The sequence below is a fragment of the Rattus norvegicus genome, chromosome 16 (assembly GCF_036323735.1).
Source record: "Rattus norvegicus strain BN/NHsdMcwi chromosome 16, GRCr8, whole genome shotgun sequence".
Taxonomy (NCBI): domain Eukaryota; kingdom Metazoa; phylum Chordata; class Mammalia; order Rodentia; family Muridae; genus Rattus; species Rattus norvegicus.
Window position 1 is genome coordinate 59,833,550 of NC_086034.1, and position 11,116 is coordinate 59,844,665.

At 42.2% G+C, this 11,116-nt stretch overlaps 2 pseudogenes; both read right to left on the reverse strand.

Moving 5' to 3' along the window:
* Window positions 1-4,713: 4,713 nt before the first annotated feature.
* Window positions 4,714-6,072, reverse strand: Rpl10a-ps10 (ribosomal protein L10A, pseudogene 10; annotated as a pseudogene).
* A 456-nt stretch (window positions 6,073-6,528) lies between these two features.
* Smad2-ps1 (SMAD family member 2, pseudogene 1) lies at window positions 6,529-7,235 on the reverse strand (annotated as a pseudogene).
* Between the last annotated feature and the right edge of the window lie 3,881 nt (window positions 7,236-11,116).

The window sequence follows — 11,116 nt, forward strand, 5'->3', positions numbered from 1 at the left end:
TTTCTGTAACTCTTCCATTGGGGACCCCATTCTCAGTTGGCTGAGAGCATCTGCCTCTGTATTTGTCATACTCTGGCAGAGCCTCTCAGGTGACAGCTATATCAAGTTCTTGTCAACATGCACTTCTTGGCATCAGAAATATTGTCTGGTTTGGTGGCTGTATATGGGTTGGATACTCAGGTGGGACAGTCTCTGGATGGCCTTTCTTTCAGTCTCTGCTCCAAACTTTGTCTCCATATATCCCCCTATGAATACTTTTGTTCCTCCTTCTAAGAAGGACTGAAGCATCTGCACTTGGGTCATCCTTCTTCTTGAGCTTCATGTGGTCTGTGGAATGTATCTTGGGTAATCTGAGCTTTGGAGCTAATATCAACTTATCAGTGAGTGCATACCACATGTGGTTTTGTGAATGACTTATCCCACTCAAGATGATACTTTCCAGTTCCATCTATTTGCCTAAGAATTTCATAAAGTCATTATTTTTAATTGTTGAGTAGTATTTCATTGTGTAGATGTACCACATTTTATATATACATTCTTGTCTTGAGGGACATGTGGGTTGTTTCCAGCATCTGATTATTATAAATAAGGCTGCTGTGAACATAGTGGAGCATGTGTCTTTGTTATATGTTGGGGCATCTTTTGGGTATATGCCCAAGAGAGGTATAGCTGGGTCCTCAGGTAGTTCAATGTCCAATTTTCTGAGGAACCTCCAGACTGATTTCCAGAATGGTTGTACCAGTCTGCAATCCCACCAACAATGGAGGAGTGTTCCTCTTTCTCCACATCCTCACCAGCATCTGCTGTCACCTGAGTTTTTGACCTTAGCCATTCTGATTGGCCTAAGGTGGAATCTCTAGGTCGTTTTGATTTGCATTTCCTTAGTGACTAAGAATGTTGAACATTTCTTTAGGTGCTTCTCAGCCATTCGGTATTCCACAGTTGAGAATTCTTTGTTTAGCTCTGTATCCCATTTTTAACAGTGTTATTTGATTCCCTTCAGTCTAACTTCTTGAGTTTTTTTATATATATTGGATATTAGTCCTCTGTTGGATGTAGGATTGGTAAAGATCTGTTCTCAATCTGTTGGTTACTGTTAGCAGACTGAAAAAAGACAGAAACAGAGCAGTATGTAGCCTCCCTTTATTGCTTCTGCATCAGTTGCTACCTCCAGGGTCCTACCTTGAGTTCCTTCATGGACTTCACTCAGTCATGGGTATAAACCTTTACAATCAAATAAAACATTTTCTCCCCAAATTGCTTTTGGTTTTGCTGTTTTATCACAACAATAGAAACCCTAACCATCCTCTGGATAAAGTCTCTTCAAGTCCTCCTTCCCCTTTGTTGGGCATTTCGGCTAATCTCATCCCTGTTGGGTCCTGGGAGCCTCTTGCTTTCTTGGCATCTAGGACTTGCTGGTGGCTACCCCCATTCCCCATCCTCCATTGCTATACACCTCTATTCAAATTTCTGACCCTCTGGTATATCATGCCCAACTTCTCTCATACTTGGATCCTCATCCCCTTTTTTGACTCCCCCCTCCTTTCTTCCTCCCAATTCCCCCCACCCTTTATCTCCCATGAGTATTTGCTCCCCCTTCTAAGTAGGACTGAAGTATCCACATTTTGGTCTTCCTTCTTCTTGAGTTTCATATTGTCTGTAAATTGTATCTTGGGTATTCCGAGCTTTTGGGCTAATATACACTTATCAGTGAGTGTATACCATGTGTGTTCTTTTGTGACTTGGATACCTTACTGGGGATGATACTTTCTAGTTACATTCACTTGCCTAAGAATTTCATGAAGTAATTGTTTTTAACATCTGAGTAGTACTCAACTGCATAAATGTACCAGATTTTCTGTATCCACTCCTCTATTGAAGCACATCTGAGTTCTTCCAGCTTCTGGCTATTAAAAATAAGGCTGCTATAAACACAGTGGAGCAGCAAGGCCCCTGGTTGGATGATAGTGCCACCCACCCATTGAAATTTTAACTCAGAATTGCTCCTGTCTAAAGAAAATACAGGGACAAAGAGTGGAGCAAAGACTGAAGGAAAGGCCATCCAGAGACTGCCCCCACCTGAGGATCCATCCCATCTGTAGCCACCAAACCCAGTCACTATTGCTGAAGCCAAGAAGTACTTGCTGACAGGAACCTGATATTGTTAGGCTCCTGAGAGGCTCTGTCAAATCATTACTGATATAAATGAGGATGCTTGCAAGTAACCATTAGACTGAGCACGGGGATGCCAATGGAGGAGTTAGAGAAAGGACTGAAGGAGCTGAAGGGGTTTGCAACTCCATAGGAAGACCAACAATACCAACCATCCAAACCTCCCAGATCTCCACCAAATAGTACACATGGAGGGACCCATGGCTCTAGCCACATATGTAGCAGAGGATGGCATTGTCTGGCATTAATAGGAGGAGAAGCCCTTGTTCCAGTGAAGGCTTGATGACCCAGCATAGGGGAATGCCAGGAAGGTGAGGTGGGTGTGGGTGGGTGGGAGGAGGAGCATCCTCATAGAAGCAAGGGGAGGGGTGATGGGAGAGAGAGGAAAGGGGTAAGGGGATAACATTTGAAATGTAAATACTTAAATTATCCAATGAAAGAAAAGAAACCCTAACCAAATGTGATGGCTATTCTTGGTTGCCAAATTGACTACATCTGGAATTAACTAAAACTCTAAAATGCTGTGTCACACCTGTGGGCGATTTATTTATTTTTGCTATATTAAATCATTTCACATGGCAGAAGCTACTTCTAATCTGATTTTTCAGGAGGAAGACACGACTTTAACCCAGCTCGTTAGAGATGGGAAGATCCACCTGTAGTCTATGCCATACCTTCTGCAGGAAGCCCTCACTAGCAAGTATGTTATTCCTTCACTAGCATTACAACCTACTTCTTTGGAATTCTAGCATGCATTGGAGATGTCCAGCCTTATGCTGGGTACTTGGACCTACTTACACAAGCAACTATTATTAGATTAGCTGGACCACAGCCTGTAAATTATTCTAGTAACCGTGTGTGTGTGTGTGTGTGTGTGTGAGAGAGAGAGAGAGAGAGAGAGAGAGAGAGAGAGAGAGAGATTCCATAAGCTCTGTTATTCTAAAGAGCCATGACTCAGATACTGAAACAGCCAGCAAGAACAATTGTAACAGGTGATTGAGGTAACAATTAGAATAAAATATAGGGTATATCTCAGGTATAACATGTGAATGAAGACTACAACAGATCATGGAGGGAGTGATGTGCAGGTTATCTGGAGGAAGCTAGGTCAGGGAAGATAAAATCCGAAGAGGCCTGTGCTAAGCTGAACTTCAGAACCGGGTATGAAGTAGAGCGAAGGGTAGAGAAGGAGCTGAAGTCATCAATGTACTGAGTCATTCTATAAGGAACTTCAGCATCCTTATAGAGGATATTGGGGTTTCTACACAACATATGAAATTGAGTTCATGTACTCTAACAAGATGGAATGATGGGCGATTGATAGGAGATCAGGGGAAACACACAGCTTCAGTTGTACTCTACTGTCTTGGGGAATGTCAGATAGCTATGAACATAGTGCAGATGTAAGACAATGTTAAATACAGGATTCCAGAAAGTCTATCTTCCAATGAGAGGAAAGGTAGCATAAATGATTTGGAAAGATTTGGTGATGAATAAGGAGAACTGCTTCTAATTACTTCTATTGTTTTTAATAAAGTAAGGATCAGAACTCTCAGTAGATTGTGAGAGAAAGACATGGAGGTTTACTTAGAACTGGAGGAAAACTGACTAGAAAATGTAGCAGTATCTCAGTGCTGTGAAGAGTTCTCTTGAGGCTTGCAATCATTACTTTCTTGAGTCTCTTTACCATGGTCATGCATTTTCCTCTGGGCTAAATTCAATGCCAGTTGCAGGTATGAAATAAACAAGAAATGTATAATTCTACATGAATATCATTCCTGAGAGCAGTCTCTCTTCACACTCTCAAGAACATGAGCGTATTTTAATTCTGTGCATAGCACTGTATCAAGTATTTTGTTATTGTTGCCTTGGTTTTCTGTGTAATATTTTTTCCTCAAATGGAAAGATAAAAGCAGACAAGTTTATTCCTTATCCATTGCAACATTTGAAATAATGGTATTTTGTAAATGTTTAAATGGTTATTCCTTTTAAGGCTATGTAAATATTGAGCATACAAGTTTGGCTAAGAGAATCTCACTTGCTATTCTGAAACATAAGTTAATGCTCACAAATAGTAATTGAGTAATTGATCCCACAACACTTTTATGCTTAATTATAGTTTTTATTATTGTTATTATTATTGTTATTATTATTGTTATTATTTGGAGAAAGGAACTCGCCATAAACCTTACTGGACTCAAGGTTAACTACCACATCAGTGCAACTGTTTACCACAATGACATCATACTGTACTGTGTGTATTGAAACAGAAATGGGAAGAAAAGCCCAGAAATTTCAAGTAAGGTTTCCCTGTAAAGTAGTTCATCAGGAAATAAACAAACACAGAAAGTATTACTGTTAAGATCCATTGGACTCATTAAAGTCAAGGATTTCCAAGTTAGTCTACTTTTCTTACCCCAAGAGTTTGTTTATTTTTGGTAAAAGGCAGAAAAATTAGTTTCTACAAGGAAAATGTGCTTCTGAAGGATAATTCGAAATCATTTTAAAATTTCTAGTAGCATTGAGGATTATTAGAGCATCCTAATACAGACCCTGGGGCTTGCCCATAGTGCTCTTGGTGTACAAAGCCCAGATGTTTTGCCAATTTTTCTTGAGCAAGGACACCAAGATATTGACAGCCAGTTGGATGTTGTAGACCAGCTCATCAAGGGTCATCTTCACATCTGAAAACTAGTTCATGATTTCACTTCATCCACTTTGCCCACCATGTTTTCAATGTTTATCAGCAGGCCAACCTTGTTTAGGCCTGAGCCCAGGATATATGGGATCCACTTGACCAGCAACTAAGAAGCCAAAAACGCATCATACTTCTTGGCTAGCTTTCTACCAACTTCTTGTTCTTATTAAGCTCCGTAAGCACCTCCACCATTTCCAGAACCATGTAATGCTTGTGCTGGTACCCGTGCAGGACTTCCTGTGCCACCAGGTTCAAAGTATTGCCTGAGACTTTGCTGTTTATGGCTGCTCCTGCCGTGGAAACCAGAAAAGCAATTTGAAAATCTTGATGTAAACATATATTGAAAGACACAAAAATTATGGAGCAGTGAGAATAACAGGTTAGGTACTATGACTTTATAAAGACTTGCCTAGGCTAAGAAGCAGCACACAGACCTCATTAATGCAAACTAAAAATGTATACAGTTGCATAGTACTGCAATACTGATATGTATCTTGCATACATAACTATTACTGTTATTAATAACCTTTGGGACACTGTCTTATGCCCAACAAGACATCATTAAGTCTTTAGGTCTTCCCTTCCCTCTTAGGGGAGGGCATTTCTAGCCACTAAAATTTCCCATCTAATAGTCGAATATAGGAACCAGCTTCCACAAGTTACTTTAACTAATGAGAACTAAGTGCAGTTTTCACTCTAAATTTTTAGATAGCAAACAGTCCAAGGGATCATACATGAAGTCTTTTAGTGGACTTGACTGCTGGTGGATTTTATGACATGCTCAAGCATCACATTAAAAGGAATCCTGTCTGAGTTAGTATTTTGTCCAACCACTGGAGAGGGCCATTCAGATAAAGTTCAATCCATCAAGGAGTACCTCTTACTATCTGCCTCTGGTATTCTGCTCTCCCACCCTTCACAAACCTCATTCTTACTATGCACATTTAAGTTAGCTGATAAATGGCTTCAAAGCCCTCATTAATAGATTGCACCAGACAAACAGCAAATCCTTGGTTATTGAAGATCTTCAGATGACAGCCTGGTAGAACTTTACACACTGTTGCGTTGTGCCAACCACATCTTGGGGCTGCATTACCGTTGGGGCTCTCCACAAAGATTGCACTGTCACATACGCACTCTGTAATAACTTCCCCAGCTATGTAATACAAGTGCCTTTCCTTTCCTGTATGCCTTCTGATCATTTCTACAGTAGCATTTTGGTTATTGCTGGAAAGCATTAACCAAAGCAGTGAACAAGGGCTATGATGCACGGAAGACCTCCCCAACCCTCTAGTTTAGTTAATAATACACTATTAAACAGCAAAATGCAGATTCCAATTAACTGACTGCAAACCCAAGCTGTAATTAACAGGAGACAGATAGACAGACAGACAGACAGACAGACACACACACACACACACACACAGGTTGGAGAGAGAGAGAGAGAGAGAGAGAGAGAGAGAGAGAGAGAGAGAGAGAGATGCATACACACAGACACAGACACAGACACAGACACAGACACAGACACAGACACAGACACAGACACAGACACAGACACAGACACAGACACAGACACAGACACAGACACAGACACAGAAACAGAGATGTTGTAGGAGACAGTACAGCTGGTTGATATGATACTTTGCTTCAAATGTTTATCACTCATTCTTCATATTCACTGATATATCCAGGTGGTGGGGTTCTAGGGTGTAATTACTCTGACACTCATCAGCTCCTGATAGGAGATTAGTGTTTTCTGGAATGGAATGAGCACCAGCCTCCAGAGGTGGCAGTCCTCTTAGAATCTCTGTGTGCTGAGGTACTAATCCTGAAGGCAGAGCTGGTATCTCCGCTCTCTGGTAGTGGTCAGGATTTACACATACTTCACTCTTTTTCTCAGATTGAAAGCAACATTCACAGTTTGCAATTGATGTGACCTTATCATGACTGTGAAGGTCCAGGCATAACCAGTAATAGGCAACACACATGGCACCCATTGCCCATGTAAAACCTGAAGACAACCACCAAGAGAGCTGGTTTGTTCAGAGAAACTGCCAATGCCTGTTACTTTCCACTGATCTACAGGATTCGGTGTACTCAGTTCCCAGATTTCAGAGGAAGGGCTCAGTATGCTCCCATATGTCGTGCTGTATTCTGAATGGTGATTGCTTGTTTCCTCAGACTCATCAGACTGTCCTGTTCCCTTAGCCAGTCCTTCACCAGACTTTTCACTGCTTTCCTGCACCTCTTTTCCTCCTGTCCAGTCTGCTCTCTGCCACCTGCTCCTCCAGCTCCTCCAGAGGTTTTCTTTCCATCCCAGTAGTCTCTTCACAACTGGCAGAGTGAATGGCAAGATGGAGGACATTTGCTTACCGAGGGTGAGAATCTACACTCAGAAACACTCTGGTGAATCTACCCTGGCCCAAGGATCGTATCTTCAGAATAAAATAATCCAAGCACCAATTGCCAAAACTAAGTCTGAAATGAGTACAGTCAATTAGCATGCTTCTTTGTTTATAGATCATTTGATTCATTTACATTTCTTTTTTTTATTAACTTGAGTATTTCTTATATACATTTCGAGTGTTATTCCCTTTCCCGGTTTCCGGGCAAACATCACCTTCCCCCCTCCCCTTCCTTATGGGTGTTCCCCTCCCAACCCTCCCCCCATTGCCGCCCTCCCCCCAATAATCACGTTCACTGGGGGTTCAGTCTTAGCAGGACCCAGGGCTTCCCCTTCCACTGGTGCTCTTACTAGGATATTCATTGCTACCTATGAGGTCAGAGTCTAGGGTCAGTCCATGTATAGTCTTTAGGTAGTGGCTTAGTCCCTGGAAGCTCTGGTTGCTTGGCATTGTTGTACATATGGGGTCTCGAGCCCCTTCAAGCTCTTCCAGTTCTTTCTCTGATTCCTTCAACGGGGGTCCTATTCTCAGTTCAGTGGTTTGCTGCTGGCATTCGCCTCTGTATTTGCTGTATTCTGGCTGTGTCTCTCAGGAGCGATCTACATCCGGCTCCTGTCTGCCTGCACTTCTTTGCTTCATCCATCTTGTCTAATTGGGTGGCTGTATATGTATGGGCCACATGTGGGGCAGGCTCTGAATGGGTGTTCCTTCAGTCTCTGTTTTAATCTTTGCCTCTCTCTTCCCTCCCAAGGGAATTCTTTTTCCTCATTTAAAGAAGGAGTGAAGCATTCATATTTTGATCATCTGTCATGAGTTTCATTTGTTCAAGGCATCTAGGGTAATTCAAGCATTTGGGCTAATAGCCACTTATCAATGAGTGCATACCATGTATGCCTTTCTGTGATTGGGTTAGCTCACTCAGGATGATATTTTCCAGTTCCAACCATTTGCCCACGAATTTCATAAAGTCATTGTTTTTTGATAGCTGAGTAATATTCCATTGTGTAGATGTACCACATTTTCTGTATCCATTCCTCTGTTGAAGGGCATCTGGGTTCTTTCCAGCTTCTGGCTATTATAAATAAGGCTGCGATGAACATAGTGGAGCACGTTTCTTTTTTATATGTTGGGGCATCTTTTGGGTATATGCCCAAGAGAGGTATAGCTGGATCCTCAGGCAGTTCAATGTCCAATTTTCTGAGGAACCTCCAGACTGATTTCCAGAATGGTTGTACCAATCTGCAACCCCACCAACAATGGAGGAGTGTTCCTCTTTCTCCACATCCTCGCCAGCATTTGCTGTCACCTGAGTTTTTGATCTTAGCCATTCTCACTGGTGTGAGGTGAAATCTCAGGGTTGTTTTGATTTGCATTTCCCTTATGACTAAAGATGTTGAACATTTCTTTAGGTGTTTCTCAGCCATTCGGCATTCCTCAGCTGTGAATTGTTTGTTTAGCTCTGAACCCCATTTTTAATAGGGTTATTTGTCTCCCTGCGGTCTAACTTCTTGAGTTCTTTGTATATTTTGGATATAAGGCCTCTATCTGTTGTAGGATTGGTAAAGATCTTTTCCCAATCTGTTGGTTGCCGTTTTGTCCTAACCACAGTGTTCTTTGCCTTACAGAAGCTTTGCAGTTTTATGAGATCCCATTTGTCGATTCTTGATCTTAGAGCATAAGCCATTGGTGTTTTGTTCAGGAAATTTTTTCCAGTGCCCATGTGTTCCAGATGCTTCCCTAGTTTTTCTTCTATTAGTTTGAGTGTGTCTGGTTTGATGTGGAGGTCCTTGATCCACTTGGACTTAAGCTTTGTACGGGGTGATAAGCATGGATCGACCTGCACTCTTCTACATGTTGCCCTCCAGTTGAACCAGCACCATTTGCTGAAAATGCTATCTTTTTTCCATTGGATGGTTTTGGCTCCTTTGTCAAAAATCAAGTGACCATAGGTGTGTGGGTTCATTTCTGGGTCTTCAATTCTATTCCATTGGTCTATCTGTCTGTCTCTGTACCAATACCATGCAGTTTTTATCACTATTGCTCTGTAATACTGCTTGAGTTCAGGGATAGTGATTCCCCCTGAAGTCCTTTTATTGTTGAGGATAGTTTTAGCTATCCTGGGTTTTTTGTTATTCCAGATGAATTTGCAAATTGTTCTGTCTAACTCTTTGAAGAATTGGATTGGTATTTTGATGGGGATTGCATTGAATCTGTAGATTGCTTTTGGTAAAATGGCCATTTTTACTATATTAATCCTGCCAATCCATGAGCATAAGAGATCTTTCCATCTTCTGAGGTCTTCTTCAATTTCTTTCTTCAGTGTCTTGAAGTTCTTATTGTACAAATCTTTTACTTGCTTGGTTAAAGTCACACCGAGGTACTTTATATTATTTGGGTCTATTATGAAGGGTGTCGTTTTGAAAGAGCGTAAACCTAAACGGGGAGCCATGTCTCTCGCTCCAATCGTGGGATGGGGTGCCCCCAGGAATCACGAGTTGCCATCTTGATGTGACAGTAGGACGTAGCTTTTATTAACGAGATCCCGGGTCTTAGCGGGATCCCGGGTCGACACGTAATCCACACAGGAGACAGAGGAATCGAGCCCGAGCTTCCAAACTCGGGCGTTTACATAGGGGCATTCTCGAGGTTACACATGATTGGTCAATTCAAATGGTGTACAGTTACTTTCAGCTCGAAATTACATCAGCAAGGAGTACGTGCTCTCTAGCAGCTCGGCAGGCAGGTAGGGTGGCTCATCTCACTCAGGGGGGTGAAGGAAGGGGAGGGGGTGGCTACAGATGATCAATGTCCTTGGGGCTGATAGCTGGTTTGGCAAGTCCTATCTCTGGCTCTCCCTCGGGCAAGTCCGGCCCTGCACATCCGGACTCTGACAATGAGTAACCTTTTTAAAACTCTACTTCTACATTCCCGTCTTCTTTTCTTGTTAATAGTTCTAATCTTAGAACTGCATGGAGAACTCAGCTTCATCTAGCATAACAGCTTGGTATTGTTGTCTTAACATGAGGGTTCTAATCTGGACACTATCCAAGCCTATACACCAAGGTCATGACTACCTTTTGGAACTTCTAAACTTATACAGACTGTGATCCCTGAGGCACAGTCCCAAGAAGTATTAGGAGTACTAACATATGTAATGTTACATCATTTGTAATAGAAATCAAGCCTATCCCCACACCTATCTTGGTAGAACCCAGGACAAACATGACTGAATTTCCCTCTAGGTCCCAGCTCTCAGCCCTAACAGCTAGTACACGGCTGGTGAGGGCTGAGAATTGACTGCTGTCAGGATGGTCAGCAGCACCAGGTCTGGTCCTTTCCAGCGAGGCTCGAGTGTCTGGGCTCAGTGTAGCTGCAGTCTCCTGGAACTGATGACTGATGAGATGTCTCAGGGGTCTCTGGAGCATAGGCTGCTGTCAGCTGTGAGCAGACTTCTTTCTGTATCACCTGTAGGTCTTTTAGCCTGGCACACAAATCATTATTACTATGGCACTATGACATGTTGGTTCAGAAACATCATCCAATACAGTCAGGGGAGCTGAGGCCCCATATAAGATCTCAAAAGGGGTAAGGCTGAATCTGGAAGGGGTATTTCTTGCTCTGAAGAGAGCAAGAGGGAAGGAGTGTCACACAGTCTGTGCCAGTCTCCATGGTCAGTTTAATTTGGTCAGGGTCTCTTTTAAAATTTTATTTATTTACTCTACCTGTCCTGAACTTTGAGGTCTGTAGATACAATGTAATTTCCAATCGACCTCTAAATACTTGGCCACACCCTGGCTTACCTTGGCAACGAAAATAGGGCTGTTGTCTGACCAGATTACCT